Source organism: Mytilus edulis, chromosome 4, assembly GCF_963676685.1.
Source record: "Mytilus edulis chromosome 4, xbMytEdul2.2, whole genome shotgun sequence".
Classification (NCBI taxonomy): domain Eukaryota; kingdom Metazoa; phylum Mollusca; class Bivalvia; order Mytilida; family Mytilidae; genus Mytilus; species Mytilus edulis.
Window position 1 is genome coordinate 56,660,802 of NC_092347.1, and position 19,677 is coordinate 56,680,478.

A 19,677-nucleotide genomic window follows, 5' to 3' on the forward strand; every position below is an offset into this window, starting at 1 on the left:
ATTTGAGTACATGTATATACCAAATAGAGGTTCTAAAGAGCCTGTGTCGCTCACCTCAGTTTTTGTACATATTGAACAGAGGACACTCTCTGTCATTGTAGGCACAATAGACATTACAACAACAAAATTTCTCTCTATCTTCTTTTGTTTTTGCTCACAACACAAAAGATGGTAAAAAAAATCATTTATGGGCAATATCTCTTTTGCCATTCATTTTTATCTTATAAGGTAAAACGCAAAAAAAAGCTAGCAATATTTGTCCAATATTTGTCATTATAGGGCAAGATCTATAAGAAGTCCTCATACAGTTTAGGCCTAAATTGACAATTGGTAGACATTCTGAACCTGTAAGATTTTCTCTTTTGGTATGTTAGTTTCGTAGAAGGAGATTTTGTAAAAGTTGCCAGTTGAAGACAACGAACACCAAGTGATGAGAAAATCTCACATTGACTTTTTGAGCAAAACTTACAAAGGCAGTCGTTTAATCCCATTTTGTCTATTGAGATCTGTTTTTTTCAGTTCTATTTATAGTAATGTTCTTAGGCAGGAAAATGATATACAACCTAAATTGTTAATGATGATTGTGTGAAAGGATTGTTTTAACTTGTTCACTTCTTTAGGCATTTCAGCATTGTTAAGACATATGATCAATTCAAAGTATAGAGTAAACCTTCTATATCCAATTTTAAAATGATTATCCCATCATAATATTTTCTAGTAATCTAGCAAAATTGCAATTGCCTTTGTTTCATTATTTTGAGAACCTATAATTCTATTATCACCATAATGAAAACCAAACATTTTTTTTTAGTAGCGACTACTAGCTGGAGACACAGGAGTTTTTTTTTACTGTTCATATTTTTATTGCTAATAAACTAGTTGCAACTCATTGTTTCATTGCAGTTGCCTCCTCCACCCCACCCTACATAAACAAAATAAATGCATTTTTTAACTTCAAGAAAACATATTATTGTTAAGAAAATGTTACAAGATACTGTTTCAATAATAACTGCAAACTAATACAACATATAGACCAATAAAAAAGTACAGTACAAATTACCTTATGGAAGCAAAATAATGCAACGGAACTTCCATCAATTTAGATAATAGACTAAATTAGTTGCTCAGAATAATTTATTCCACTACACTGCATACTTTTCTAACAATTTGCTGGTCACAATTATATCCCCTGTTTGAAAATCTATCAATAAAGGTCAATCAAGTAAAGAAGAAAATTGGTTTGGAGTTTGATTTCTGTTTTATGTGTATTTAATAAGGCAAACATTTGAGCTGACCAAATGACCATGATATAAACTAGACATAACTGCTGAGAGACAAATAACAGAAGCAATTTCACTGCCTCATAATAACATTTTCATGTTGATGTTCACTTGGGAAAGATCAAACACTCTTTTTAGTGTAAAGCAAAGACCATCAAATTATTATACAAAACAAGGATTCGGGATTTTAAATGAGCTTACTGAATTTAAAAAAAGATTTGAAACAGGCCTAGGAAAGATTATATAAAAAAGAAGATGTGGTATGATTGCCAATGAGACAACTATCCACAAAAGACCAAATTGACACAGACATTAACAACTATAGGTCACCGTACAGCCTTTAACAATGAGCAAAGCCCATACCGCATAGTCATGTTAATAGTTTTTTATACATGTATTGTATTTAAGAAGCCTGACCCATCACATATCATCTATAATAGTAGGTTTTTATAATCATCATCATATTATATATAGTCCTAATTTAGCAATTTTAGTGTATAAAGATCCAAAAACTATAATTATACCAGTAGATCTTTATGATTTAACCATACATGTACTTATTTATCATTACTAAAGAGTTGAACCACCCTACTGTTTTTTTCTCAAGTTAAATGAAGCATTAACAGCAGCTGTTGTAAGTTTCAAAATCTATCTTCTCCTCTTCATCTAAACAATGTGCTGATCTATTGTTTAACACACAATGTGTTAATGTCTGCTACAATACCTTAGTAAGTGGTTAATTAACTGTTCCACAACAAACATATGTCTTCCTACATTATATCATTACCTGCATATGCTCATTAACTGAAAAATACAGATAACTTTTTATCCAAATTCATAAAAAAAATCAGTACTTGGTGAAGAGCCCATGGTTTAATTTTTTTTAATTGTAAGGATTATTTTTTTGGTTTTCTTATGCAAAAAGATTCTTAAAGTTGTCTCAATCTTCTGACTAAATTTCAATGCCATTATATCAATAAAGAATCAACAAGATATTGTCAAAATGACTGCAAATATATAAAAGAAGATGTGGTATGATTGCCAATAACACAACTCTCAACAAAAGACCAAAATGACACAGAAAATAACAACTTTAGGTCACTGTACAGCCTTCAACAATGAGCAAAGCCCATATCGAATAGTCAGCTTTAAAAGGCCCCGAAATGACAATGTAAAACAATTCAAACAAGAAATCTAATGGCCTAATTTATGTACAAAAATAGAACGAAAAACAAATATGTAACACATTAACAAATGACAACCACTGAATTACAGGCTCCTGACTTGGGACAGGCACATTCCCGATTTAATTACATTTATAAGTGTCATTGTTGCAGTAATGAAGGAACATAACTCCCGAACTGCATTAGATGAAATCATTTATATAGAACTTTACTTCAAATTTGTCTTCAGCAATACCATATCAAAAATTTGATAACAATTGGTAGAACAGTTTTCAGCTTACGGATTATTATAGACTCAATGCTAACCAGAATAATCCAGTCACTATATTTCACTTACTTCGATTGCTACATTCCTCTGTAGGACTATGACTAAGGGGGCACAGTAACTATTTGAGTTAAGACAGCAGGCTTAGTATTCACTAAATCAAGGACCATAACTCCTGAATGCAAAAGTGAACATTGTCAGTATTGAACTCAACCTCAATTTTGTTATCAGTATTAAACATATCAAAATTTATTAAATCATTGGTTGAAATATACACAAGTTATTGCACAGACTGATGCATTCAGCCTAGCTACATGTTTGTCCCCTGTACAACCAAAAATCAATAACCAGTATTTTTATTTTGAAAACCTGGCTTATAAAAATAACATGAAAAACTGAACGTCTTGTAATTGCTTAGTTATGAACATTTGTCAAAACATTTCACTTCAGGCTCATGTAGTTCTGATTAATTTGTTTTATTAATAAATGGTACAGGGCAATTAAAAAAAAAGATTATCTATTTTAATCATCAATCACATCTGCAGAAATACATAAATTAAAAGAACATAGTAGAATATAAAAACTTTCCTTTGGGTCTTATCACTTTAGATTTTTAATCATGACTAATGTCTTCAGAGGGTAATTTGTGGATTATTTTTAGGAATAAACAAATACCTTAGAAATGTTATGAATGAATGTGATAAAAACAATAAATCTGTATGAACTAACTGTATCCTTGTGGGATTTTATTCATTACAATTATTGGTTTGATGAATTTCTATTACAAAAAAGATGAAAAAAATACCGCTGTTAAAACTGTTTGATGCTATGTAAAGCATAAAGATATAGAAACCTCAGATTTCATTCCCATGTCCTCTCAACTCATTCTGAAATCAGCAGGTTATATCAATAATTTCTGTTTTTTTCTATTCTTTCAAATCCGTCAATGCGTAAAGTTTTATCTAGAAATTTACTTAGAAGGGAATTTGGCAGGCTGCGATTCGATAAAATACAAAACCAAACATCCAAACTGAAAACCCTATAGTACAAACCAGCTCACTTATGAACGGAAGTATATAGTAAGCCATTCTTCTAAACCGTCAGCTCTGTTTTGGCGATAGACTTATAAAATATATAGCTGTTCAAATATTTAATAACATCTTATTTCGACTTCCGCCAATGATGACTTCTTTCACGTACTGACTTTGACAAACAAAAGTACAATAACATAGGAACTCAGTTACATTTTTATCACTAGATTGATTGTTGGTGTTTTAACGCCACTCTTGAGCACCATATTTGGGCTATTTTGTGGAGGCCAGTTTTTATTGGTGGAGGAAGCCACAGTCCCCCGAGGAAAACTACAAACCTTCGATGGAAAAACTGACAATCCTAGCCAAATAAGATTGGAGTCCATTGGGGTTTTCGAACTCAAAACCTAAGTGTTGACTGGCTAGTGATTAAAGTAGTAGAACTACTTAGACCACTTGGCCTACGAGGCCCTGTCACTAGAGTCTAGGCCAACATAACGAAAGGCTTTCTCAATATCTCTCAATATTTTTACGACAAGCTCATTAAATTGTTAAATCCATTCACAGCTTTTCTAGACTCAATTCAGAATCAAATCTACCATTGAGGACCATATTTTGACCTAAAGGTGTCCTGTAATTTTTTTCTGTCATTGGGTTGTTGTCACATCAAAATGCCCCAAAAAATTATATTACTTATATTAAACAAAACACATTTGTCCTTTTACTTATTTCAAGCATTTAAAGAAATTGATTAACAGATTGTGTCACTCCACAGGTACCCGTTATGCTATCTTTTAACCCAATACCCAGTTGAAACTATTATTTATCTGATGTCAAACTTCCCCATCTATCCCACCATGCACCAGACAGTAATTAAATCATCCACAGTACGACACGAGACAAAATTAATTGTCATAATCTAATAGTTGATATATAGATGTCCCAAGATGATCTTTCCTTCCTATAAAACTTTTCAAAATTTTGATGAAGAGATGGGTGCATAAGAAATCTTAAATGATACCATCAATGTGCCTTTGTCCTGGCATTTTTTATTTCGGATAATAAAATAGATGACATCACAGAATTTAAGATTATCTTTTTTACACCTCTACAGTCAATCTTTTAAGTATCAAATGCCCTGTTTGATTTATTGTATTAATTTTTCTTTCATTCATATTAAATTGCTCTGTTGCACTTTCATTCACAGAATACTGGCAAAAACTTTAAAAAGTGTTCCTTTTAAATAATTTAATATCAAATGAAAACACATTATTTTACACATTATCATTTTTATATTACAACAAAAAATTAATGAAATGACGTAGTTCATGCAATTTCTCATTTCAAGTATAATGAAATTACAGCAGTATCTTTTTTCTAGAAACCTTATACTATACATTATGTCATTATTGAAATGCATTTTCATGATACATTTATCATAATACTAACAATTAATATTTTTAGGCCTACATTTGGTAAATAAAAAAATATTTCCTTTTTTAATGATTCCTTGAATTTTATAAAATGGAAACTTAACAGATTTCTAGCAAGTACAGAATTCCAAAGTAAAGACCAAACTATATATATTCATATTTGATAAAGGATTCATAAAGTCATACATCACTTCATCTTTAAAGTAAGTACATACCATTTAAACCGTTCAGTCCGTTTGTCCCAATGAATTATATTTTTTGATAATTAAAGATGAAGATCAAGAGCTTATGAATGTCCTGCAGAGATTTCACTCACCTTCAACAATGGGTAGACACCTCTGGCGACAACTTTCACGCTTAAGGCTGACGAGATCAATTCACCTTGCTAAGACTTTTTATACAAAACTATAAACAGTGACAATTATAAGCGATAAATTAAGAAAAACATGTCAAGAACCCTGCCCAGACCTTTGTCCAAGAAATCTCGTCCTGAGGAGTCTTGATGCAAACCTTCATAACTTAACCTGTTACAAACTACTTTAATTCTTTCATACTATGCCTGATTAACCAAATTAATCTTGTCCAATAAAGACCAACTCTGTTCATTTCGCACCTTTCTGTTTGGTCGAATATGACTTTATTGTCATGTCTTTTTCATTCCTAAATAAAGGCTTATTTCACTACAGGATGAAAACTTAATCAGCCTTCAAAAAGACATCTTTATATTTTTGGTTAATTTGTTCTATTGTTCAATTAGGGGCTTAGAATGACCAGTTTAAAAGAAAATATTTCATAAATTCTAAATAGTAGCGTGATTAATTATTGTAATCTACATCATAATGCCTGTCTATGCATACTAAAAAAGTTCTTATTAATCTGAACTATATCAAATCACATGTTTACACAAACATAATTCTTTTCTTTTTGTTCTTCTGGTCTTTCAAGGTTGCAACCCCTATCATTTAAATAATGAAAAAAAAATTGATTTTCACTCTACAAAATTATTTTAGAATTTTCCTCAATTACTTGTAAAAACAAATGACTAATATGAGAATTGTGTTGCATTATTTGAATATAATCATGCAAATTTATCATCAGAGAAGATACCAGCAGCAACGATTGGAGACGGTGCAACACAGTTTTACATGAAAGGAACAAAACATCAACTGGTCTCATTTTTCTTTGCTTTAAAATTAGCACAATGCCATGAAAAATAATTGGAACAGGTTTACAAAGCATTTATGGAAAATCATTCTCATTCTAACAGAATGAGAAGGGATAGTAAAAATTTCAGTATCAAAGCTATGCAAAAGCAAAAGTCATTCATGAGAAAAACAAACAGGTTTGGTCATTTACATGTTAAATCTATCAACTTTGGCACAATTAAAATATCAGTTGTGTTAAAAAAAATAATTCTATACAACACAGAATTTGGATCTGAATTATATTGCAAGCAAAGAATATTATAGAGTCAGTGTAGTTTTTACATGATCAAGACACCCAATATCACTAGATAATGAATGAATATTTTCTAAGTACTATATATATAATTGCATATCTATAAAGTGTTGTTTTAAGTATTCCTTCTAATTGCTCAAAACATATCTACCAATAGCTTTCTGTATATCACTGAACTTTTTATAACATAAAAGTTTGAAGCACTCTCTATTACCTGTCTTTGATTTAAAAGTATGATCGAAATATAAATGCCTCTTGTTTTACCAGTAGTTATCATTACAACACATTTCAAATAAATACAACAGGCTGTCACCACTTTAAGAAAATAAGGTTAAAAATTGAAAGTGTTTTGTATCTTTTAAAGACATGCAAACAATGTAAATCTGTTAAATCGCACAGAGAAATCTATACAGGAGATATTTGATTATACACAAATCAGTGACCTTGTCCTTAACATATCTGTAATTAACACTTAATTGATTTCAAAGATTTCAGGTGCAAAGTGTCATTAACAGGTATGACAAATTGACAAGGTGATTTAAACCAAACCAAATGGCAATACTAGAGGTCCAAAAAAACATGAGGTTGCAAAAAGGGAAAATATTTTTCTAGAATTTTGACTACCAGTATGAATAAATATAAAAATAAGAAGATGCCTAATTCCACTTTGCAATGTTAAAGCTCTTTGTTAAATGCAAGTTTGTTTTAAAAGTGTAAACTTTTATAATGATAAAAAAGTAGACAAATAAATCAATTATATTACCTTTTGATTCTATGGTTTACTCTGGTCTTAATTACATTACAACTAACTTCCCATCTTTTCTCTATTTCATCTTTTGCATCACCCTGAAATAGAAATATAAAGGGATAAAATTGGAACAATAAAAGTATACTTAAAATCAGAAAACATTATAATATCAAGAAAGGGCAGATTCATTTTTATTTCTAATTAAAAATGGGCAATACATGATGTAAATATGGATATTTGAGATACAATTGTGGTTGACTTGAATGCTACAAAGAATGAATGACATGTGACCAAATACAAACATGAAAATTAACAACATGTATGTAGTGGCAAACAATAGTTAAATTTTACATACAGAATACAAGTATTTCAAACATCTCAATCATTTGAAAATTTGACATATCATTATTTGCCAACTCAGAAATAACCAATTTCAGGGACATTTTCTTTTGTGTTTTCATATCAATTAATGACAAGATGCAAAGTTTGATTAAAGTGAGATGAGAAATTGCAAGTCATAAACTTATGAAACACATCAAAAGATCATACAGAACCCTCTTTCTAAAAGAACCCTCAAATGTATACTTGCATTCTTTTCTATTGTTACACCAGTCAATTATAATATTTACAACTTGACAAACAAGACAGCAATTATAGATACTCTTCTAAATAGAGTTATCCACCCCTTACCAAAATCATTGTCTTAAGGTGAAAGTATTGACAGGTGTGTAAACGGATTCCCTCCACTTAGGAGGTGTTGGGGTTGAGACACTGTTCTCGTATAGAATATCTCCTGCAGAGCAATATAGTTTACAGGGGGTCCAAAATACAATACTCAAATCAAAAAGTATGTAACTGCATTTCATTGTGCAGTTATCAATATATTGATTTTCACACGAAGGAAATAAAAGAAAGCCTAAATGGAATATTTTTCTTTGTGATTGTCTTTTTGTCTTGGCGGGGCATTAAGTGAAATATATCTGATAGTAGAGTATTTAAAGTATTGCATAGCATTTAATAAATAAAATAATCGGAAAAAAACAGATAATAATATGAAACATTTTGTATTTGTATCAACTGCGGTGAAAAAAGCCAAGTCATTGAACTAGTAATAATACGAAGTGTAATATAAACCACAAAAATATTTCAAATTTGTTGTACCTTAGGCCTTGTTATGAATAATTTGATCAAAAGGATATGAGGGGTATCCGTTTAATAAGACAAACTACCCAAACAAATTCATGAATTTTAACCGCTAGTTTGTCATTTTTTTTCTAACTGAAAGTTATTAGATCCTTTTTTTACTGATTAAAACTGCAAAGGAGGAGGCATATTAAATATTCCCTGAAATTGCATAACAGAAAAAAATATTCAAGCCTTTCATAATTATGATTATTTTATGATTATTTTATCTCTAAATGATTGAGTTTCTCAAATTAGGAGACTTTAATTTAGGAATGTCACTTGAGATTTAACTATGACCAATTGACTCATACCCGTAGCCAGGAGGGTTTGGAGGTTTGTAAGAACCCCTCCTTGAAAACAATTATGCACTGTTAAAGTCAACGTTTTGTTTGAATTGTGACTGTTAAAGTTGAGTTTGCGAGCCCAACTTCTCCTTTATGGCTTGTATGGTTGCATTTGAGAGCAAAGTTCACAATTTGAAATTGAATAATTTTTTTTCTTCAAATGGTGATATTATAAAGGAAAATACTCAGTACTTTGAATCAACAGATTTATCCATCTAATATAATCCAATTGCCTACACCATGGTACATGGTACTGATGTCTTCTAACTAGCAATACTTCTTAGCGACAGGTACCTTTAACAGCAGTGCTTAGATTCTGAAATAAAATAATAGGACAATTTACAGATATTTATTGTTTTGTGTCATGGCATCAAGCACTTAAAGCCTAGACTTGCATTAGTAATAAACATTCAACAGACTTTTTAAATTGCTTGTACAATTATTTCAGATTGTAGAGTTTTTCTGACATAAACTTTTGACCAAATCAATAAATGATTATAGCAATTAAACTTATTATTTGGCAATAAAGGGTTAGCTTAAGCTTAATCAAAGTATAAGATAATCAAACAATGTTAAATAAAATTACTGCATTTCCTGTATTTTCAACTAATTAAATGCTGTTATGCATAAAGGCAATAAGGTTTGAATAGACACAAAGAATGTCATTTCTGGACATAAATAAGGCAAGAGCTGTTAGAGACACAAATGATATTTAATCCCAATGCCTGTATCTATTCCTATTGTCAACTATCCTCATTCTCCTAACACTGTATCTTGAGCAAACCCCTTAATATTGAGCTGTAAACTCAGTCGTTTATATAAACAAAGTTGACACAGTCATTGTATATCTTCATAAACTAACTGTATCATTTCAGTTTCCTCTGTATTTTAATGCTTATTAATAAAATGATGGTCAATATGACTCAATTTTATTACACTCTTATAAGTGATCATACATACAGCAATCATATTCATACATATAAAGATAAGGAGATTTGGTATGATACCAAATGAGACAATAATTCACCAGAGTTCAACTAATGAGGATGTAAACAGTTATAGCCATAAAAGGTCTTTACATAGCCTTAAACAATGGACAAAACCCCTACAGTACAGTCAGCTATAAAAATCCAGGCAATTCAAAGGAGAAAACTTAAAGCCTATAGTTTATAACAAAACAATTTACAAAAAACAATACAGCTACACAACCATTCAATTATAGGATCCTAAACTAGAGGCTCCAAGGAGCATGTGCCACTCACATGATATTTTTATTTACAATTGATGCATGAAATATCGTTAATACTTTTGCTCTAGTTTTAGCGATACAAGTCAAAAACTGCATTTTTCTTCTATGTTCTATTTTTAGCCATGTCTCCCATGTTGGTTGGCAGGCAGGGTCATTGGACACATTTTTATAATCTAAATACCCTAATTCGTATTTGTGTCCAAGTTTGATTAGGTTTGGCTCAGTTGTTTCAGGAGAAGACTTTTGTAAAAGATTACAAAATTTTACGAAAAATTGTTTAATTTGACTTTAAAGGGGAATTACTTCTGATGGGGTCAATTGACCATTTTGGTCATGTTGACTTATTTATAGATCTTACTTTTATGAACATAATTGATGTTTATAAATTATCTCTATCTATAATAATATTCAAAATAATAACCAAAAACAACAAAATTTCCTTTGCATTACTAATTCAGGATGATCAGCAGCAACCCAACAACAGTTTGTCTGATTCCTCTGAAAATGCCCGGACAAATATATCCTAATCTGATAAACATTTGTACCAATGTCAGATTTGCTCTAAATGCTTTGGTTTAAGAGAATATAAGCCAAAATCTACATTTCATCCCTATGTTCTATTTTTAGCCATGACGGCCATCTTGGTTATTTGGCGTGGTCATCAGACACATTTTCAAAACATATTGACAGTGGCAGATCCATCACTTTCCCTAAGGGGGGGCCCGCTGACTGACCTAAGGGGGGACCCGCTCCAGTCATGCTTCAATGATTCCCAATATATTTAACCAAATTTTTCCCACGAAAGGGGGGGGGGGCTCCAGCCCCCCCCCCCCCCTGGATCTGCCTATGATTGATAGTGCTGTTCTGAGTGAATCAGTCTATCTTACCTCACTTATAAATGTATATGATACAGCAACTATTATAGAGAAGACATTCAGTGAGATATCTCTTACTAATGTTACCCTCACAATCACTGTCAACAGAAAGTTGATGTCAGAGAGCTGAGATATCTCTTTCTAATGTTACCCTCACAATCACTGTCAACAGAAAGTTGATCTCAGAGAGCTGAGATATCTCATACTAATGTTACCCTCACAATCACTGTCAACAGAAAGTTGATGTCAGAGAGCTGAGATATCTCATACTAATGTTACCCTCACAATGTACAAATGTATTACACAGTATTATCATGCTCACAAGAAGCTTGGTACAAATTTTCAGGAAGCTTTGATTTGTAGTTTCCGAGAAAAATTTGTTGAAAGTTTCTAGGTTCAAGGGTATCAGAATTGCTTTAAAAAAAAATATTCAGATGTAAGTATAGATTTTATCCATTTCTCACTTATTAGCTATATGGAGATTGATAATTATATTTTATTGTGAGGTCTGCAGCTCTGAAGTTTCATTAAACAGACATCATACTTTGATATAAATCACAACAAATCTTCATTAAAATCTGAATTTTATAAAACTATATCATATAACCCATCTATATAATATAATACAAAGGGAGAAAAAAGTCACAATTTACATATATATCAAGTCAAGATCATCTGAAGGGGAAAAATTCTTAATTTCATCACTGCTCCAAGATCTTCAAACGTCTCATAAATTGTGGTCAACCCAGCAGTCTGCTTAATGAAGAATATTTGTCCAGAGATCTATTTCATGTGATAGCATCTTTATATGTCATGATGTGTCAAATCATTGGGGGCACCATAGCTCAAAACATATTTTTTTTCATACAAAGGTGAAAATCAGATAAATGTTTCAATTACTATTAAAAGGGCTTGTAAACAGAAAGATTTTGTGAGGTGTTCTTATCTGGTTTACATTTTTTCACACATGATAATTTCAAACATACAAGCAATAATTGTAGAATTTTGAAGAAATATTTAAAAAATATTTCATGGGCAAAAAAATTATGAAGATGTCTAACTGTATTTATAGCAAAAATATAATTCAATGATTTCTTATTCAATTAGAGAAATCATCCTGAGCATTTGCAATTGGAAAAGTTGTGCAAAATATGTATGCCATGAGTTAAAACTAAACCATTGCTGATTCTATTTCTATTGAGAAAAGGAGAATCATGAATAAAGTGCATTTTATACTCTTTAAGTGATATCAATTTGGATCTTGCATTTAGCATTACAAGATTGATCAACAACAAAAAAGTGTGGCATAAATATATGATACAGATCTCAGTACAGATGACATGGTTCTGGAATACTGGAAACCATCATCTGATATGCTGGAGATATTACCCACAAACATTGGTATGATGCATAAAATTGCCAAATTTCATTCAGATTTTATCTTTTGAAAATCAAATGAACTTGAAATAAATTGAGGTTTTTCTTTCCTAATTTAAAGGCACGTGTTCCATTGAAAAGATTGGTTGTATCTGATTTAATAGAGATCTTCCCAAACACCATCTCAATATGGCTGCTTTGTCTTCCATTGGTGACTTTTTTTGTGCCTTAAAAACCATGAAAAGTCTTCCTCTTCATAATTACAGATACTTAGTCTATGGCTAAAAACAATGTCTAGAAAATGAAAAACTATTCATTATATCTTTATGAGTTCCAAAATGTTGCAGCCTGGCTAATAAATAAAAAGACCTATAATTTCATGTCAAGTATGTTATATCAAAGCAGTCTGAACCAAAACGTTTTCATCTACTAGTCCAGATATTTTTAAAATATCAAAAACTTGTCCCTATTGAAAATTTTGAAAATTTTAACTAGTCCGAATCATTATTTACTGATCTGGGGCATTGGACTAGTGACAAGCTGCCAAAGCAGCATTTTACGCTAGTCTGGTGTTTTAATATAAAAAAACATGATCTGCATTTTGTTTGGCGATTGGTATTTCATCTTTTTTCCATTTAATACTTTATAACCATAGTTCTTACAACTCATGTGTACTTACTTTTCGGTGTCTCGACCTATGGACTTTTAAATATTTCATATTACAGTAATTTTTGTTATGTTAGGCATATATGAAAAATAAACAGGTCACTTTGTGGTTGATATGACCAATGATAAGTATAATCCTAATAAGAACTCTTAAGGAGTGATTCAAACTGTTTAAACCTCTTATATAGTCATTATGACATTGTGAAATAACATATCCAGGGACAAATTTGTATAACATGTAAATCAGAAGAAACATAAAAGGAACATTTGGTAAAAGTAGCTAAATAATATAAATTACTAATATAAAGGTGTTAAGTGGTTCTGGACAATGGTCAATATAACCTTGGTCAGCTCTTGATTAAAGGAATTGGCCACTTAGTTGCTCTTCAGTATAGTAATATTTCACAGATGAAATAATATGGTCTCTCAAGTAGACAGATCAAAAGTAAAGAAGATCGTCCAATACTTCAGTCTATACTAATCCAGCAAGTCCATTTATCAGTAAATCACAGATAAATAAAAGAAAAAGTATCTGGATGCAGTCTCATAATTCCAAGGAGCTCCTGCATGAACCACAGACTTTAAACCTCAATAGATCTTATTGATATTTGGGAATCTAGGACACTTAAATTCTTAATGTCATAAAACCACCACTTTTCTTTGTGGCGTCAGTTTTCTATTGTGGTCAAAATTTTATAGGTACCTTTGTCATGTCCAATAATCCACAGAAATAGTGATATTAGAGGTTAAATTTATGTTGACAACAGAAGTATGAGAATATAAAATTTATATCATTCAATTCACTATTGAAATTTCAAATTTAGCAAGATATAAAAAAGGATCATTTCACCACAAAACATATGGAAATGTAAAGTTTAAAAATAATTTCATCAAGACAAATCAGGATACTGGTAAACAATTGCTTTAACATTATTTTCAAATTCATATAAATATATAATGCTGAGATGACAAAGCTGTAATGATATCTTAAATTCCAACAAATGCAGAAAGTTTTTGGTAAACCAATCCAAGCTTACACAATTCATGGTACAATACGTAAAAAAAACTTACTTAAACCTGACAGGTAATGTTCAGTGACTTTGGAACAACAAACAAGTAAACTATCAAAATCACAAGTGAGCTATCTTTTATCAATTCCCAACAATGATGTAAATTAAAATCTTGACAATTTATCACTGGACATAGATGTAATACATGTACTGGGTATTACATCTATGGTCTTGAGAAGGTGCATTATTTGTGAAATATTAACTTAAATCAAATCTTCTTCTGATATTTGTAAGACATGTGAATGAACAGACAGGTGGACAAACAGTTAACAGTATGCCATCATAGGTCTCAATGATGAGCATAAAAAGTGACAAGGGCTGCATGAACTATCTAATTTCTGTTACTGAAGTAAATTTGAAATGAATGCACACTTGTATAGATTAATCTTTCATTCCCCCTACTTTCTGATTTCCCCCAAGTTATCGTTCATGTAATAAAATTAAATTCTCTTTTGAAATATAAATGATTTTCACATTAAGATTTTGACGATAATTCATTTTCAATCCTCAAACTAATTCAAATATTTAGATAATCTTTTTCACTCAAAAGGTGTAATAAATACATATTGTCTCTAAAATTTGAACAGATCATGATTGGTGATAAAGAAAGTCGAATAAATACACACTTCTGCCGAGATATTATCTGGGGATAAGAATCATAATCCTCAAGAAGGTGTTGAACATTTAATCCACAGAAAGTGGATTTTAGAACAAATACCTCAAGTAATCAGGCATAAATGTATTAAAAATGTTGACAAAATATATCTAACAATCTGAACAATGTATGAAGTAAGATATTTATATGAACAGCTAGGTTAAGTCAATTTTTAAAGACTTAAGTATAGGATTTAAATTTCAATTGTAAACTGATCCCTTTGATGGCTCACGCATGAAATTGAAGACAAATTTTTATGGCATTTCACCAGGAATTTTTGTTCCGTCCTGACTTTTTAAACCTTTGAATTTTTTTTATTCTTCTGGTCAAAGACCAACAAATTTCTGTCCAGTAACTATTATAGCACCGTCAGGTAAATCTGATAATATCTTCCCATATAGGGAAGGGGAATAAATTACCTATAGTATGCAAGTCATGCAACACCCTTTGTTTTACATAAAACTGACAGAAATAGAAGTAAAACAAGGAATAAATGAAAAAACCTTCAAGATCAATAATCACAACAGGTGCAGGTATCAGGAATTTTGAAAAGAGCAAGTTGGGGCGGGGGTCAAGTCTGAAATTTTACAAGTAAAATTTTTACTGGGGATGGGAGTCATTCAATTTTTTTCCATGCAGGGCCGTAACTAGCCTCTTTTACTAGTGAGGCAAAATATATTTTTTGGCGTTGGGTCTGGGGGCCGCTCAAGCCCTGAAGCTCTGATAAAAATAACGCAAAATTGTGCATTCTGAGCGTTTCCCAGACTCTTTCTTGCACTGAAACCGATTAATTGATTATTAGATTTTTTTTTTCAACAATATTCTGGTCCCAAAACAAAAACATAGATTCATTGTAATTTAAGACTTTTAGGTTCTAGAGACAACATTTAAAGTCGGATATGTAGGATAAAGCAAAAATCATAATTCTCATAATTATTTATACTGGATCTCTCTGTCTGTTCTCATCTTGTATTGTGCTTAGACTTTGGTGATTTTTTATGACTAGATTTAAATATAGTGAAAGTGCAGTATTATACTTTAAGTACTAGTACTGCTCAGACTATAGTCATAAAGTTGGACAATAAATGAACAAAAGACAAACCCGGGACACAGAAGTACAAACAATAGACCATCAACTCTGAAAACTAAAAGGAAAATAGAAACATGGATAACGAAAAACATGCATGGGAGCCACCAGAGAGTGAAGAGAACTTGCTTCTTGTAAGACAATTCGTGAAAACAATTTGATATGAAGGCAATCTTTTGTTTCATTTTTTTTTTTTTTTTTTTTGAAATTTCTAACATGAGGCATTTGCCTCAATGTAGTTACGGCCCTGCCATGGAACTATATTGTTATCCAACTGACCAGGTCTTTCTTTTTATCAATAAAATTGTTAGTGTTTAAAAAATTTAATTTTTCTTTAGTTTTTCTGTAAACTGCAGCTGTATTCAATTTTAGGTGAGGTCAGTAGGTTACCTTCTAAATGCATAATCCTTAGAAGTATTTCTTTTGTATAAACTAAGCTATTAATTATCAATTTTATCAATTTTTAAAAATATGATCAAAGTATCATTTCATCAATATTTGATCTGAACTGACCCAGTAATTACAGAGTAAGAACCCTTTGTTAAAGCACCATTTGACAAAAACTTTAGAAATTGTATCATGTTAATCTATCAGTTATGTATTATTATAAAATTTAGAAAGGTTTCAGTGTATAGAAACAATTTTCATTCATAAATGGGGGAAAAAAATGGTTTCACTCGATCATACATGTGGATTTACTGTATTAGCATTTTGTTCATCTTATTTTGCTATTCACTTTTATTGTTTATTGTTTTCAAAATGCTAAAATAGGTTTATATTAAACTTAGCAATCTTTTTATTATTGCAAAACTTGCATTAGGATAGGTTCTGCAACAAAATAAAACTTGTATAGCTTTATTTATAACTAATATAATTTTGTCTATCAAATGGTCAAGAATCATAATAATAAATGCATGCACCAAATTTCTAAATATCTTGTACTGAAGGCATCAAATAATTATTTCTGCCATATGCAATAATTCTATAGATAAAAGAAAATATATGCTAAAATAAAAAAATAAATCATCCTTTAAAGATTAAAACTCCTTCATGGAATCAATTTATGATGTCAGTCATATTGACATTTTTGTAGATCTTGCATTGCTAATCATTTTTCTGTATGAAATTAATATTCCGTACCAAAGATATGCTCTGTGGTGGTGGTAATTAAATGATGGGTAATTAACTGATATCACTTTACATGTAAGTTACACTATTGTTCAGATCATATTTATATATCTCAATCAATATGATCACATGGATATCCCCCACATTTTTTGCATTCAATGTTCGTTTGACACAAACAATTAAACACATTACAAAGAAAATTAAAAAAGAGCTCAAATATTTCAATTAAATATTTTTAAATAAATAAAATGATATAGACACCATCTAATTTAAAAATAATTATAACAAGAAATTTCATTAGTCATGTTAAATTTGTCACCTCCAGTTAAATCAATAGCATCCATCACAAAGTATACTACATTTCTTTCTATAACATGTTGTCATCAATTATTAATATTTTTTTATAAATTTTTTATACCCTAATTACTTAAAATTAGTAATTTGATCTAGAGTAAATATTTATATAGTGCAACCATTTGAGTAAATGATTATCTATGTACATGGACCAACTTTCTGGATATTCATATCTATACTAGATACAAAAGCCATTTATCTAAGAAAGTCTTGCTGTTCTTCATCTAATAGTAAATACTGGTAATTCCTAAGTTTATTCATAGGTTTGTAACTCATTTATAATGGCATTGTCTACTATCAAGTCATGGGAAAATCTTTTCTCCTTCATTGGGAATTTTCATATTCAAAAAATTATAAGAATGAATATGGTTGCAAAAGTTAAACAGATTTTTTTTAACATCTGTGGTGCTAAAGCTTAAAACCCATAACAGTAACAAATCTTGATATTTTAATACAAAAAGTTGAAAGAATAAGTTGATTTGCAGTAATATAATTCAATATAAATATCTCCCATTAAAAAAATTGAGAAATATTGAAATTTGATTCTGATTGAAGTTTTTTTTGCTCAATTTTGATTCAATTCAGCATTAAATAGCACAAAGTCAGAAAGGATCAGTGAAAAGGAGCAGGTTCGTTATGGGCTGTTTTTGGCCTAAAATACCAACTAAATCTAATGAAAGATTTTTGGCATTTCTATTAAAACACTAAGTGTCTACTCACAAAGTTTATAAAAAAAATGTTTGACTGATTTGGTCATTAAAGATGCTCAAATTCAAACTTTAAAATGAAAAATCTCTCAAATATGCCATAAAACATCACTTTTCACATGTTTTTTTTTGGGGTCTAAAATGCAAGTGGTCGCATTCATGTTCACTCTCAACCTTTATATATGTTATGTATCACCACCAAATACAACAGATATTCCATTTAAGACAAAAACTGTATTAAATGCTCAAATTGTGAAGATTCAGTAATATTGCATGAATTTATAATGTTATTACCTTATGCCTGTGCATTGTATTGTCAAAAACAGCTCATATTTATGAAACACAAGTATTTTACTTTCCAATAAATAGCTAATTCTAATGCAACAACGTTTGTAACGTTCATTTTGATTGGATAACGTCACTTTCTTACATATTGACAATTGATGCTATGGGACGTACACGCAAGCGCAGACGGCATATGACAGATTTAAATACATGTTTTAACGTTGTTTTCTGTCAGTTTCATTAGAATGGAGATAACAATATTGTACTTTAAGCTCCGACGGCATCAATTTGGGATTTGATGGTCGCAAATACCCTTTTACTGTCTCCACTAACGCGTCGCCAGTAAACTTAATTTGCGACCATCAAATCCCCAATTGATGCCGTCGGAGCTTAAAATACAATACAGTTATCTCCTAAAAGTTTACATATTAAAGTAATTATAAAAATGCTATATTTTGGAGCTTAAGTCCTACCAGGCCTTCTCCTTTATGATTGACATTTCAACAAGAAAATACTGTGTATACATTTTTTTATGTTTCTGTAAATCAAACAAAACATACTATACAGAAAGATAGGCCTTTGTCTAATGATCCTTTAAAACTTCATTAAAACAGAATGTTGCAACATTATCAAGAAGATACTGTGAAAAGGTCAAAATTTATAACAGCTAATGGGAGATAACTCCATTTTATCTGGTAATATGTCTTAACAGAACTCATATATTTTTCAGTTTGGAAATAAAACTATACTCAAGTCAATCAAATTTGTCTAAAATGCCAACAACACCTGGTTTAATCTCAAATTAACACAAAAGCTACTTTTACAAGGTGTAAGATGAAATAACATACCTGTATAAAATATTGCCAAGCCATGATAACAACATCACTACATTCTGCTGTTGAGCTATTCCTCTGAGTACCGGTACACATATTCTGAAAGCAAGATAAAAAAAACAACTCGTTTATTTTTTTCTTTTATTAATGTTAATTTAAACTGAAAAAAATAATTCATAACTTAATGTTTCACAAATTTGAAAGTGATATTTCATATACTAACAGTAGACATTACAATGGATTACTTTTTATCCAATGTTCAAAATCTCAATGAACTATTTGAACACATGCCAGTTATAATAACTAGAGGCTCCCTTATAGCTTGAATTGCTCACCAGGCGTTTTAACATATTTTCATCTTTTTTAAGATAATACAAATAGGATACAAAAAGGTAAAATCACAAAAATACTGAACTCAGTTCTTACCATAGGTTGATGTTCGGACCCTAGGTATATCTACAAT

At 30.5% G+C, this 19,677-nt stretch overlaps 1 protein-coding gene across 4 annotated transcripts in view; it reads right to left on the reverse strand.

Annotated features, from left to right (window-relative positions):
• LOC139520011 (uncharacterized) overlaps positions 1-19,313 on the reverse strand; it is a 68,982-nt gene extending 49,669 nt beyond the window's left edge. For 2 of the 4 annotated variants that reach the window (XM_071312377.1, XM_071312378.1), the window contains exons 1-3: positions 19,230-19,313; positions 9,121-9,244; positions 7,415-7,497 (exon numbers count right to left, since the gene is read on the reverse strand). The gene's annotated coding sequence lies outside the window, so the exon portion shown is untranslated. Of the gene's footprint in view, positions 1-2,801; positions 2,905-7,414; positions 7,498-9,120; positions 9,245-19,229 lie in introns of all 4 variants that reach the window. The other 2 variants (XM_071312380.1, XM_071312379.1) reach the window with 2 other exon arrangements.
• Between the last annotated feature and the right edge of the window lie 364 nt (positions 19,314-19,677).